Source organism: Typopeltis vanoorti, chromosome 16 (genome assembly GCF_054136105.1).
Source record: "Typopeltis vanoorti isolate ZY-2024b chromosome 16, IOZ_Tvanoo_1.0, whole genome shotgun sequence".
NCBI lineage: Eukaryota > Metazoa > Arthropoda > Arachnida > Uropygi > Thelyphonidae > Typopeltis > Typopeltis vanoorti.
This window is the reverse complement of record NC_143564.1, coordinates 45,476,102-45,491,436: the sequence shown is the minus strand read 5'-3', so window position 1 is coordinate 45,491,436 and position 15,335 is coordinate 45,476,102. Positions and strand designations below refer to the sequence as shown.

The following is a 15,335-nucleotide window of genomic DNA, read 5'->3' as shown; positions in this document are numbered from 1 at the left end:
AAAGTTCCATGTTTCCATATCTGTTCTTATCAGTTTAACATCTGATATGGGCCCTATCGGAATCCAAGACATTGAATTGATTTTCGGAAGGAAGCGAGGAAGCGTACCTTTAGCCACCTTTGCCGCGAGTTGCACTACCTCTAGGATCAGCTGTCTCCATGGTGGAGCTATGAAATATACTGTATATACCAAACAACTAAACCGAAACAAAACAAAAAAAAAAAAGTTTCACAAAACAATACGTGTCTTTACCACATATAATAAAGTAAAAACAAAGACGCAGGAAACTTAATATTAAATATGAATTTTATTAACATTTAAATACAACCTACTATAAAAAACTCAAACAACAAAAACAGAAATTAGGAAATATTTTATTTAATGCGACGGATCTGCTTGCCATAGGAAAAATAAAACACATAGGATTTATTTTTATTCACCAGAGTTTTGCTCACTTCACATATTCTTCCGGAAGATGAACAAAAATGTCCCTGTATACTGTCCCCCCAGGACCTCCTTATCCATTGGACTAAATAGGCTATAGCCCGGGGGGGAGCATTGATCTAAGGGCGCTTAATAACCGAGTAGCTTTTTTTCTAGTGTGAATTTTTATAAATATAGATAAACTACCTTAATTGTATTATAAATATTCTTGAATTAAATAAAAATGTGCAATGTATACAGTAAACCTTCGATTTAACGGACTAATAGGGGCTAAGGGGTTTCCGTTAAATCGAAAGTCTGTTAAATCGCGAATTTTTTAAAATAAAAATATCATGTAACATTACACTGCAATTTTATCAATATTAGCACAGTAATAACAAAAAAATTATTTTACACACAATTTTTAACACAATTTTCATACTTTTAGATAAGTTAATGTGAAGTAAATGTTTGATGTTGAGGTGCTTGGTTTAGGTAATCCTGCTTTGAAAAAGAGCTATCAAGTTTTTTTGTTTTTTTTTTTGAACTTTTGAATTCTGCTCTTTTTATAATTAACTCGCTAAAATTACGAAAATTTGTGAAAATTTGTGTAATGCCGCAGAAAGTCACGCCACGCGACAAAAGAACAAATAGCAGCGTGATTGGTGCGATCACGTCCTAATCATTCACCGAACATGTTTTATGAGCGGTGACTCATTTATGTCGGCTAAATTACTACAGTGTTTTCCCAACATATGATGGCCTATTCGCCAAACTTCGTTAAAAATAACAGGAAATTAATAACAAAAAATAACCTGTTAATTTAATTATAAGCAAATCTTGGTTAAAAGCATTTCAAATTAACAGGGTGTTAATTTTCACATTTGACATACGAACCGGAAATTTTGTCCGTTAAATCGAGGGTTTACTGTATTTTAAAATATATATATATTTTTTTGCAATGAAAGTTATTTAATAAATTATATGTATTATTTTATTATTGCTCAATTCAATGTGATTAACGCGCCAAATTCTTTTAGCCCAGGGCTATCAAACTTGTTAGGACGGCCCTATCCCCCCCCCCACCCCAACAGATACAACAAACTGAAAATACAAGAAAAACAAATATCTTTATGGTATCACTAAATACAGTACTTACATAATCAGAGTCAATGTACAGTACTCTGTTTTGCGAAAATTCGTGTGAATTGGAGACATCTGGAATGAATATATCCGACTGTGTATAATGAAAACAACTCTCTTCCCACAAACACTATCTTCCCACAAACACTATACATTATTATCAGTAAGACAATACCAATTTTACAATTAAAATTTAACCGAAAACATTCAAGCTGTCATGTCTACACAGTCCCCTCCCCCTTATCCGCGGGGGAAACGTTACAAGACACCCCGCGGATAGTACCGAACCCTATATATACTATGTTTTCTTCTATACACACATACCTATGATAAAGTTTAATTTATAAATTAGGCACAGTAAGAGATTAACAACAATGACTAATAATAAAATAGAACAATTATAACAACATACTCTAATCAAAGTTATCTGAACGCGAATGGAATTTTAGCAACCTCAGCATACGTTTATTATTATTATTATTATTCTCTATTTATTATTTTATGAAGTCGAGAACTTTCACCTTTTTCACTTAAAAGGAAGAACTTTACGGCTTCTCTTTGGCATATCCGAATTGCCCGCATCACTACTCTTGCGCTTTGGACCAATATTAAGTAAAATAAGAGTTACTTGAACACTAGCTCTGCATACCGCGACAGCCGATCTGATAACCGAGAACTATTCAGAACGGCGCGCAATTCCAGATATTCCTGATTTCCGAAAAGCTGCAAAATACGTGTGGCTTTCTCCACCTTTGCAACAAGCCTAGCGTTGACTATCTCTGGGATCAGCCAAATTGCTATTACTAAAAGAAATAGAGTAGCCATTCGGCGATGTAAAATAACATAGGCAAAGTGGATATTAGAGCCAACATTATTTTGTATTCTCCTAAGCTCTCAGGTCAACTTAGGAATTTTTCATAGTTTCGACTTTGAAATAATATTGGATCAAATATCCACTTTGCGTATGTAATTTTACATCGCCGAAATGAAGCCGTATGGCTATTTCTTTTAGTAATAGACAGTTCGGCTGATCCCAGAGATTGTCCAACACCGGGCAACTCGTTGCAAAGGTGGTAAAAGCTGGACGTTCCAACGTTATACTACGCACCTGAGCAGTTCTTGGTTAGCAGATCGACTGTCGCGGTATCGCAGGGCTTGTGTTCATGTAACCCTATTTCACTTAATAATTGTCCCAAAGTGCAAGAAGAGTAGTGATGACAATTCGGATATGCCAAAGAGAAGCCTTGTAAAAAAAAAAAGAAAACGTGTGCTGAAGTTGCAAAGATTCTATTCACATTCAGATAACGTTAACACAGTATGTTGTTATAATTATTCTATTTTATTATTAGTTATTGTTGTTAATCTCTTACTGTGTCTAATTCATAAATTAAATTTTATCATAGGTATGTATGTACATGTATGTATAGGAAAATACATAGTATAATATAGGGTTCGGTATTAACATCGGTTTCAGGTACCGCGGGGTGTCTTGGAAGGTAACCCTCGCGGATAGTGGTGGTGGGGGAGATACTGTACATATTCTCTATTTATTATTCTCTCGTGCTAGTTTGAATGTTTTCGATTAAATTTTAATTTTAACATTATTATTTGTGCACTGTCCTAATATAGAAAATCTTGAATGCAATTCTTAGTTCATAGTATATAAATCTTTATTTGCTTTGAAACTTTCTTTTTAGATAAATCGTTTGGTATTTACGCCAATTACTGACTATTTATAAACGGAATTACAACGTATTTTCTGCAACAAAAAATTCGAAATTGGTTGTTAGGATAAAAGTTAAATACTGTACTGTATTTGGGGCTACAATATGAAATGATGTTGGATTTAATATCCACTTAATTTATATAAACTTTGCTTTGCTTGCGTGTAGGCATTAATATAGTGTTCTGAAGTGGGGGGGGGGTTCATTTTTTAGGGTAATTTTCATTCCATTTCTCTTCACTTCTCACTAATTGTCGCTACATATTGTACACAGACTCTATTGTGTTCGTACTGTATTTAGTGATACAATAATGCTACTTGTTTTTCCTTGCATTAGTTGGAGAGAGAATATTCATCACTATACAGAACATTTTTCATTCGTGTCTTCCGAAATCATAGCCTGAGTGAGCAAAAATCTGTTTATTCCTGTGAATAAAAATTAATCTTTCTATGTTTTAAGGCAAACACACCCGCGGCATTAAAGAAAATATTCTCCAATTTCTATTTTTGTATTGTTTTTGCATATGTTTTTCGTTTCTCTCCGGTTGTAATGAGCACACCCTAAGGTAGTGCAATATGGGCAATTCGTGACAAAGGTGTAACAAGCTCCAAGCACTTCATCGCCTTCCAAAAGTCAGTTTAATATATTCGGCTCCCAATCAGATATTAAGCTGCAAAGAATAAATATGTGGACAAAGATACACTTTTTTTTCTTCTCCCCTCCCCTCGGCTGCGAAGGGCTTGGATCTTATTACATCATGTAATTTACTACATCTCTGTAATTTATAGCATAGCCAAGTGAAAAAACCTCCAACAACTTTTCTCCAAGCAGAGTAATTTAATAATAAAGTGTGACAACACGTATAAGAAAATATGACTTCTGCATTACCTGAAACTTAGTATCACCTCTGGGTCTGGATCGCGCTGAGGAGACCTCAATAAAGGTTGAAACCAGTCTGGGTAGTGACCCTTCTTATAATGCATGACATTATACATGTCTGCAAGGAGATGTGCTTAGCAGTATAGGATACTAAGGCAAGTGATGTGAAGTCATACCACCTTTACCACGAATTGCCTCAGTCCTGACAATAACTTCAGACTCAAACTCTGTTTCTTACACTTGGATAAAAGATTAAACCAAGATATAATTTCTTAGTATCGTTAATTTACTTACTTCATCTTATCTGCGATTTATTGCACTTCCTAATTTCTCTCGGGATATTGTGGAACGCGGTCAAAAAAGTTGGAAAAATACTCGCTAATATCATATAGAAAACTGTTGTTATGCGTCTGCTTTACAACCGGAGCCTCTTTTATTTTACTTCTATGATCGGGTGCAATGATTCGCTGATTAGTTTCACATTACATTTACAAATAATTGTTTTTATAAACATGGTACCTAATGAACTAATAGCGAGTTGCCTTCATGGCCTGAAGTTCAATAAGTACTGAATGCAATTTGCAGGGGTGAAGACAAATACCCTCCTGCAGTTGCCGGAAATTGAACAGAGCTGATATCTGCCGAGAACTCTAATGCCACAGAAATGAGGAATGTCTCATTAAACCGAGACATTCATGGCTTACTAGGCCAGCTGAGCCTATACTTGGCCACGGAATTGCTGTTGGCTGGAAGTGTTTAGATTGCTGGATTACTCAAGGAACTGAGTTTGCAAAAATTTGCAAAGCTGAGGAACGAAATTTTTCAGTATAATTTTTTGCAGACCACCATGAATACGTACAGGGCATTCATGTATGGATGTATATGTTGACATCTGATATCGTTTAGAAAGCAAAGAGCCAGACTGAAAGTTTTTTTTTTAATGTATGTGAATATAATTAAACTTCAAAATAAATAATTCTTACACATTTGCGCAGTCTATTTATATTTATTTTTTTTCGGGATATTATGGATATTTATTTATTTTCGGGATATTTATTTTCGCGATTGAAAAACACTGACTAATATCATATAGAAACAGATTCAAGTAGCTGAATAGAGTAGAGTAGAGTGCCCTCCCTCTATGAACAGCTCATATACTACATTTGAATTTTCACATTTTCTGGGGACAAATACCGGGCCGCGGCCACACTTTGGACAATGCTGCGCTAGTATTCCAAGCCATACCCTGTCTCACCACAGCGGCGCGCCGGCCATATGTGCAATGTGTGCGACGCACGCAGGCGACAGGTTAGTAAAGGCGCCAAAGATTTCGTATGATATTTTAAATAAAGTGATTTTTGTCAGCAAAACACTGCAGTCTTCATCTATGAATCGCCAAATTACTTTGCATGCATTGAATGATGCATCTAAAGTAATCTATAATCATTATTTAAATTAAGGGGATATTAAATCCCACGTTGTTTTAAAACCGAATAAGAAACTCAAAGATTGGGATCAGAGAGTTTCATGCCGAATATAGTAAACTATAAAAGTATCGGCGATCACTAGCGTAAGCTAATGCAAGTGACCCTAGGAAACACATTCCCTAGGAAATGTATGCTGTTATTACATTATGGTGGAAAGTCACTACCCAGACCGGTTTCAGCCTTTTTTGAGGCTTCATCAGTGAGTAGCTAGACCAAATTAATACCATTAATTTGGTCTAGCTACTCACTGATGATCACTTTGGTCTACGTATTAATTTGGTCTAGCTACTCACTGATGAAGCCTCAAAAAAGGCTGAAACCGGTCTGGGTAGTGACTTTCCACGATAATGTAATAACAGCATACATTTCCTAGGAAATGTGTTTTTACATTATGAAAAATACCTAAGAATAGTGATCAGAACTTTACCACCTTTGCTGCGAGTTGTCCGGTATTGTACCACGTACTAGGGTCACTTTCATTAGCTCACGCTAGTGATCGCCGATACTTTTATAGTTTACTATACTATATTCGGCATGAAACTCTCTGATCCCAATCTTTGAGTTTCTTATTCGGTTTTAAAACAATGTTGGATTTAATATCCCCTTAATTTAAATAATCTTTATATCGCCGAAATGAAGCCTATTGGCTCTTTATATTTAAGTAATCTATAATCATTTAAAAATTGATCTAAATCAATTTTTAAATGATTATAGGTCTGATGAAACTTTCAAAAAAATTGTAGAAAGCTAAAATTAATTGCATTAAAATTTGTAGTAGTAGACCACTAAGGTGACGTAAAAAGACAACACAATTTGATTACGAACATAAAAATGAAAATATAGTAGATACTGAAATATCATTTAAAGTAATTTTTTTCCCTGCATAATGGATCAAACATTAGAATCTTTGCAGGAAAGATTTATCTTATTATGGAACATATGAATTTATATCAGTTTTTGTATTTGTTAAGTACTTCACAAAATAAAGAATATTTATTATCTTGTAAAAAGTTAGGACAAAAATTAACACATGAGAATCATTCAGACATTCGCGCAGACGATTTATGGGAAGAAATTTTACACTGTCAACCATTTATTTCAAATTTTAAAAACGATATATATATCAGATAATTCAGTATATTTATTCAAACGACTTATCACAGTTTATCCAAACTCGACAATTGCTCTTCGGATTCTTTTGTCATTGCCGGTATCTGTAGCATCTGCGGAACGGTCCTTTTATAAACTTAAAATTGTTAAAAACTACTTGCGCTCCACAATGGTACAAGACAGACTTTCAAATCTTGCCATTGTATCAATAGAGTCAGATATTTTGGATCAACTTGATATACATGAGATGATTCGAGAATTTTCATTAATGAAAACTAGAAAAGTTCAATTCACTAAGTGAGTTTTCTTTCTGTTTAAATATTTATTTACTTATTTATTTACTCAATAATGTTTAATATGTTCCTATTTTATATACTTGTAAGTTTATCTGTTTCTTATTTATACCTATACAAAGTGCAAATGACAAAGTGATTTTCTTGCCAAATAGCTGAGAAACGATAGCCCGAGGGGGAGTGAAGTTTAATATACCAGGCAACTCACGGGAGCTGTACAAAAATCAATTTAATATCTTGATGGGGGGGGGGAGAGTTTTATCATCCTGATAAGAACAGATTATATTGTACTTTGACCTAAGCCAATTGGCTGAGAAGCAGAAACTGCAGCATCTGTTCTTATCAGTTGAATATCTCATACGAGTCGCATCGGCCACAAAGATATTTAACTGATTTTTTTGTCAAGCGACGAAGTGACTGTAGCTTGCGCCACGAGTTGCCTCAGTGTTGCCACTACCTCTAGTGTGTGTATATGCTCATTAAACTGAAACAAAAGTTTCACAAAACAATACGTGTCGTTACTACATATACGAAAGTAATAACGAAAATGTAAGTTAGTTAAAACGTAAAAAAAGAAAACGTAAGAAAGTTAAAATCAAACATGAATTTTATTAACATTTAAATACAGCATAGAAACCCCCCCCCTCAAAAAATAAACAATACTAAAACGAACAGGAAATATTTTATTTAATGCCATAAATGTGCTTGTCACAAAACAGACGGATTCATTTTATTCATAGGAATAAAGAGTTTTAGTTTTACCCATTACGCCTATTATTTCAAAAAACGAATAAAAAAATGCACATATATAATATAGTGATAAACATTCTCACCCTCCCTCCCAACAAACACCTGCTATAAATGCAAGAAAAACAAGCTTTGCTTTATTGTATATTGTTTACTAAATACTCTCACAGACACTATATGCTTTAGCATTAAGACAACACTAATTTTCCAATTCAAATTTAATCGAAAACATTCAAACTAGCATGCCTTCTCTCTTCTTTGGTGCATCAATCCGGAGATTGATAAATATAGCAGCACTCACAACATCCTGTCTTGTGACCTTCTTTTTATCTCTTCATAACTCTTAGTGCCAGTTAGCATCATTATGTTGTTTATATATGAAATTCTTGGTCTGCCTCGTGGCCTCTTTCCTTCTACAGTCCCCCTCTATTATTTCTGTAATCAGTCCCCCATGCCTCAAATGGTGTCCAATTAGGCTTTTTCTTCTCTTATTGATGTGTTTTATTAATGACCCCTCTTCATGAACCATGTTTAGAACTTTTTCATTACTTTTCCTTTCTGTCCAACTAATTTTCATCATCTTTCTCCAGCAACAAAGTTCAAATGCCTCCAATTTTTTGATGTCTTGTTTTGTTAGAGTCCAGGCCTCAAAACTATATAATGCAATGCTCCATATGTATGTTTTCACTACCCTTTTTTTTTTTTTTATCTAGATGCTAAGTCCTTTACTGGTAAAAATATTTATTCTGTTGTAGAATGCTTTTTTGGCTAGGATTATTCGTGCTTTAATATCTGATTGGTTTATTCCATCTTCTGTGATAAGACTGCCAAGATATATAAAAAAGGATACCTGTTGTATTAGATTATTATTTATTTCCAGGTTTATTTTCATTGGATTTGCTTTACTTGTAATTAATAATTTTGTTTTCTTATAATTAATTTTTAGGCTGTACTGTGTGAAGATTTCTTCCATCTTTGTTAGGGTGGTTTTCTGTTTGTTTTCGTTATCAGCTATAATTGCTTTATCATCCGCAAACCGTAGCCAGTTAACATCAATTCCATTTATCTTAATTCCTGTTTCTATTATTTCTATCAATTTATTTATTACATCTTCAATGTACAGATTAAACAATATGGGTGAAAGAGAGCACCCCTATCTTACACCTCTACGTATTTTTGCTATTGCGGTTTTTATTGTATTGCTGGCTGCTTCTATTAGAGCTTTGATGCTTGTAAAAATTAAATATGAGCCTTCTATCTCTCCAATCTACCTTTATTGTTTTTAGGAGGTGAAACATTTTTTGATTCCAGTCAATACTATCGAAGGCTTTCTCCAAGTCAAGAAAGACTATCAGAGTATTTTGATTCTTCTCCAATCTTCTTTCAATAACTGTTCTTAGAGCTAGGATTGCTTCTCTTGTTCCCTGAATCCAAACTGGTCATTGCCAACCTATTCTTCAACCTACTTTGTTAGTCTTTTTTGTATAATTTTGAGTAGTATTTTCGAAGCATGTGATATTAAGCTTATTGTTCGATGATTTTCACACTTGTTTGCATTATTTACTTTAGGAATGGGTATGATAGAGCATTGTGTAAAATCTTTGGGGATGATCCCCGTTTCATAAACATCCTTTATGATCTTGAAAAGGTATGACTTAGTTATGTTTCCTGAGTATTTTATTAATTCTGAAGGGATGTTAGCGTGCCTTATATATTTAAAACTTTGTAAAAATCGCCTGCTCAACGTGGTAGGGACATAATGCACCGTCAAGCAAGTTTTTTCCAAGGGAAACATGGAATGTTTTTCAAGGGAAACACATACCGTGTTTCCCTTGAAAATGCTAAGGTAAGCCCGCTATGAATATGTTAAAACTACGAAATCTGAGAGATCCACTCTGACATTTTCTGTTATATTTTATTATAAAAAAAAAATAATAAAAACTGCTGGTCGCGACCCGCTAAAATGATTTCACGGCCTACTAACGTGTCTCGACTGGCAGTCAGAAAAACACTGGACTAGAAACCAGTCTACAGATATAATATACCAAGTGTTTATTGTAGGGAATTAACATCCAGTCTAGATCAAGTATCTCTACTTTGCTATCTCGTACTCGCCGATGAGTGCCCCCTGGGAAAATGTAAGATAACATAATAAAAGTTTATACAATATTTTTATATATTAAAGAATATTTTAAGATAATGATTTTATCATTATTTCACAGGGTATTTACTTACGTACCGTTTGAAAATTGAAGAGATTCATTATATTTTGTTTTATTTATTTAAAATGCAGCACACTGTGTATTCACTTTAAATATAGCACATAAATACATGCAGTTTTTTCGTGTTAGATAATAAATGAAGAGATAACAAATATCGAGGTAGCTTCTACTTCAACTAATAACACGAAGTGAAATGTTAAAAAATTACTTAGAAAGTAATAGCGACGTCAATATCACAGCCAAATAGCAAAACAGTATTTGTGGTTTAAAACTTTAATTAAAACTTTAATTTAAAACTTTATTTAAAATATTAAAACAGCCTTTAATGATATTAATTTCACAAAATAAAAATAAATGGCGCACACAACAATATAACGTTGTTTTAGTAAAATGTTAATTTTTGTGTTACTTATTTTTTATAAACATAATTCTGATTATAAAAAACAATTTCAACTGTAATGCTAACTCTAAATTAAACAATAATTTATACACTATAAGTTTTACAACGTAAATTAAATATATCTGTTTGTTGAACACCCTTGGAGGGTAATGGATAGCAATGCTGTAGCCAATGAAGTTCTAACTGAGGCTCGGCTATTGCTGTTACCCTCCTGCCATGATCAGAGCTTTAATTAATAGCTCAATAACACCTTATCCCTACACTGTCCTCTACAGATAACGGGGAATATGAAAAGCATTCTTGCTTCCCCCTTTAAGCCAGTCCTTATAAGGACTATAAAGGATGTGTTAAGATCATTCTTCACCGAATCGTTTTCATAAACAATGAAACATGGATGGCAGTAATGGATAGCAATGCCTTAGCCAATGAAGTTCTAGGAGAAATGAAAGAGTAAGAAAAGTCACACTTTTCTTACTTAATACTTAAAAGAACTGTGCTTCACAGGATCATTTCTGTAGTATGGTTAGCGTTCATTTTTGTGAACTTTTCTCATAGGTGATTAGCAAATTGTTTAGCTAAGCGCAAATTGTAGTATATATATATATATATATATATATATATATTATCTCAGTTATTATCGACAAAGCGTCTCATAGAGGCACTTGATAATCAACTACAGCAGCAGATACAGAATAAACCCCGAACTGGGGGCAAGAATAACACACTCGGTGGTGGGAATAGCTTATCCCCCCCCCCCCCCTCACCAGCCATGGCTTTGCCGCGTACGCGGACCCTTGGAATCGAAGTTGAAGCTGACCTACGACCTCGATGTTTGGCCAAAGCCCTCATCGAAAGCGTCGGCGCTGAGCAGGTTTTTGGTTTTACTCCCTTTGGTGGTGACCGCTTCCAAGTAGTAGTAAGGAGTGAACAAGCAAGAGACAAACTACTTGCAGGATTCGAGTGTAATGGAAAAACAATAGTTCCATTTTTGGTAGGGAGCATTACCAAACTACTTAGAATCCCCAGATTCCCTTTAGAATATATTGAAACCGATGTAAAGATCATCCACGAAATATTCGGGAAATGGGGCGCTGTACACAAGGTGGAAGTCCTAAATGACGCAGAAAACCCCAAATGGAAGTCGGGTGAAGTCCACATCTCCCTCGAGATGAAAACGCCCGTTCCCAACTTCATTATTATTGGATCCGCCAGAGTAATGATAAACTACCCTGGTGTAAAAAAACAATGTTTTAGATGTGGTGCCTTCACTCACCTTGGGGCGGACTGTCCTAGAGTGAAATGTAAAAACTGCCTCAAAGCAGGCCACAACCAAGAAAACTGTGAGTCAGCTTGCCTGAAATGTGGGGTCATTGACCACAAAGTGGACACTTGCCCATCCAGAACCCTTGCTGAGAGGATGGGTGATGGAATCACGCCAGCAACTCCACCAAGCAATGGAAATGACACAGCACAGGAAGCTTCTCCTCCTTTCGAGGCTGCTCCTGATATAACAGAAATCCACACCTCCACGTCTAAGAAAAACCGTAAGGGGAAAAAAACTTCCACAAGCAGTAAAATCCAACAAGAAGAAACAGTCGCTATTGAAACCATCAATACCAATATAGATACTAATACAGACATAGACAGGGAAGAAGGAAAGATGGAGGTGAACACCAACACCTCCAAACGGCCATTAAGCCCACAGGAAGAAGAGTTGGTAACGCCCAAAACAGCAAACGTATCTGAGACCGCCCACCCAGAAGTCCCTCACGCGAAAGCAGGGGAGACTCTCAGCCATCTCATCAGAGGTATCCCAGGGATGGCGGAAAAATTCAAAGAAGCGATGAAAAAAATAGGAGAACCTGAACTCCTCCTCACAGGGGAACATGGATCTGACATCGTCAGCGCAAAATGGGGTGACATTTTCGTTGATGACATCAGCAAAATCACCCCTGAGCAAGTAGAGGTATCCCAGGATTTAGATGAGGAGGCAGCTTCGGCGTTCTTCATAGCTCTCTGCAAACTAGACATGGCCAAGGGAAGTGAGGTGGCCAAAAGAATAATAACTGCCCACAACAAAAGAAAGACACAGTAACCACCTTGTGGGGTTTCTGTACACAGCTTCATTGGTTTCAGCTATCACAGGTGGGGGAGGTCCTGAGAACCCGAGCGGCGAAGGTTTACAGCGAGGCGGTGCAGTTCCTTGTGAGCTGCATCACTCGGGCCAGATCCTTCCTCCACTTCTAAGTTTAACTTTCAAATTTTGCTTTTCTGTGTACTTTTTTGTTGTTTGTTTTGTTACATGTTTCCTTTTTAGGATTTTTCCTTTTTTGTAAAGTGAAAAATCAACGACCGTTTTAGAAACTCCCCTGTTTTAGCTGTTTGCCCCTGGGGGGGCAAACAGCCTAAAACAGGTCAACTGAGGCCTCTTTAACCTACTCTACCACTATGCACTCTATCTTTATTTCCTCTCCTACTATCTGCTGACTCTCAGCCTATCTTACTCTACAGGCCGATGATGAAGATTTGTTGAACTCACAAATTATTATTGTTGTCGGTATAAGTATGATAGAGCATTTGTGATGAACAAGGAACTCCCACTTGCACTCGTATCAGTAGACTTAGAAAAAGCGTTCGATAGTGCAAAGCACAACTTCCTGCACTATATCTTAGAGAAAGTCGGAGTGGCGGCCTGCGTAAGGGAAGCAATCAAAAGCATGTACGGTAAAACAACAACGCACATTGCAATTAATGGGTTTCCTTCAGAACCCATTCCCATACGCAGAGGGGTTCGGCAAGGCAGCCCCCTAAGCCCCTTCTTTTCTCTTTAGTACTAGAGCCTCTTCTAAAAAAAATTGATGAGACGCGCGCAGTAAGAGGAATACCGCTGCCCTTAGGCTCCAAACAGAGCAAAACTGTCGTATATGCCGATGACATCGTCGGAATCCCTCGGGATTCCGACTCGATTTACATCTTCTTCGGCATACTGCGAGAGTTCAGCATGCTCAGTGGTCTTCACACTAATCCCGAAAAAACAAAAATCAAAATTTATGAGAAATTCGGCCTTGCCAGTCTTCCGTATGGTCTGAAACCCACAACCGGCCCATTAACAATACTAGGAATTCCCTTCCTAGAGACCCCAGTGTTGCAAACACAACACTTAATAGAAATGTGTCGCGAAAAACTCAAACCCTTCAGTCCAAACTACCTATCATTTCAAGGTAGAGCAACAGTTATCAAAACAGTCCTAAAACCGATGTTACTGCACACCATTAACCTCACAAACATACAAGACAACGCCATTCACAAACATGTCACTGATTTTTTCTGGAACAACAGGAGGCACGAGGTGCGCAGGACCTTTCTCCATCTTCCCCCCACACAAGGGGGATTCGCCCTGCCAAACCTCAAATACTGCCACCTAACCAACACTGCTCAGATCATACGGAAAGCACTGGCATCAAATCACCCTTCCGGCAATCTGATTAAATACTTCTTAGGATTTTTCCTACCCTACTTCGGGACCACTGGCCACGCCGGACCATGTGCGGAGACGGTGCCAGAGTGGTACTACACAATATGAAACTTTTCAATAAATGGCAACTGATGGAGTTCGAGTGCTTCAGCTCAGCCCAAACAAGCTGTACTGGAAAAATTTTGACAACTTTGACTGGGAAAAGCTCGATCTGGGCACAAACCTTCACCGGGACTTAGCCTGGAGAATCGCCTACGGCAGATTCCCGGTGAAACTGGTAAAATCAGCCTACAACTCTCGACCGTGCAACCCCTTCTGCGACGTCTGCGGTGCGATAGAAACCGTAGGGCACCTCTTCTTTCACTGCCCGCCAGCACAGCGTGTTTGGCACAGACTGGCTGAGGTGCTTGCGATCCCAGTGCTCACATTCGCCGAAGTAGTCTTGCTACAGTTTCCTCCCCCAGTAACCAAAAACAAGAAATACCTGATTTTCCTAATAAATGTGATTAAACATCACATTTGGAAAATCAGGAAAAAACACCTTCTTAACGAGGAGGATCGCATCTATCTCCGTGTTAAGAACTGTCTCTCAGCCTACCTCCGCCGCTTCCTGGAGCAGGAAAGGTACTTACGGGGAGAAGAGCGGTTCCTGAGGAGATGGTGCGACCCACCAACCATCTGCCAGATCACACAGGGGGGGAATCCGGTTGTGTCTGCTCCTATAACACCTTCAAGTTGTAGGTGTTGACGCTATCTCGATTTTCCTTCCTGATCAGCGTTTTTCGCAGTTGAAAGTTTTTCTGTCCCCAGGTTGGGGTTGACCTGAACAAACCCGGACTGCAAAGGCCAACATCGAGGTGGTCCCGAGCCCTTTTCAGGGCGGGGTCTTCCGGGCAGGTCATCTCCCTTCTTTTCCTGGTATTACTGTTCTGGGTTTGCTCGGCAAACTCATTCCTCTACAGAATTGTCTTCCACATAGTCTTTAGATTTATTTACACTTGTTAAATTTGCTTAGTCTCTCCTTTTTTTTCCTTTTCAGGATTTTTCCTTTTAAAAGTGAAAAATCAACGACCGTTTTAGAAGCACCCCTGCGGGGTCAACAGCTAAAACAGGTCAGCTGAGGCCTCTTTTATTTACTCTACTACTATGTACTCTATCTTTATTTCCTCTACGACTATCTGCTGAATCTCAGCCTATCTTACTCCACAGGCCAATGATGAGATACGTTGAACTCACAAAATATATATATCTTGAGAGTCTGCGTAGCTCTGTCAGTATAATATAATAGACGAATTAATTTAGTCTGATTTTCATTGACTTCTCGGCCTTTTGGCTAAGATCAAGTGTGTAGTTTCTGTTCTTACAACCTTATCAGGCTAAGAGCAAAACGTAGTATCTGTGTTGCAAAGTTAACATCGAATACGGACTCCAC

The 15,335-nt window shown here is 37.1% G+C and overlaps 2 pseudogenes; both read left to right on the top strand.

Moving 5' to 3' along the window:
• On the top strand, window positions 1-160 carry LOC150097989 (U2 spliceosomal RNA; annotated as a pseudogene).
• A 15,056-nt stretch (window positions 161-15,216) lies between these two features.
• LOC150097988 (U2 spliceosomal RNA) lies at window positions 15,217-15,335 on the top strand (annotated as a pseudogene).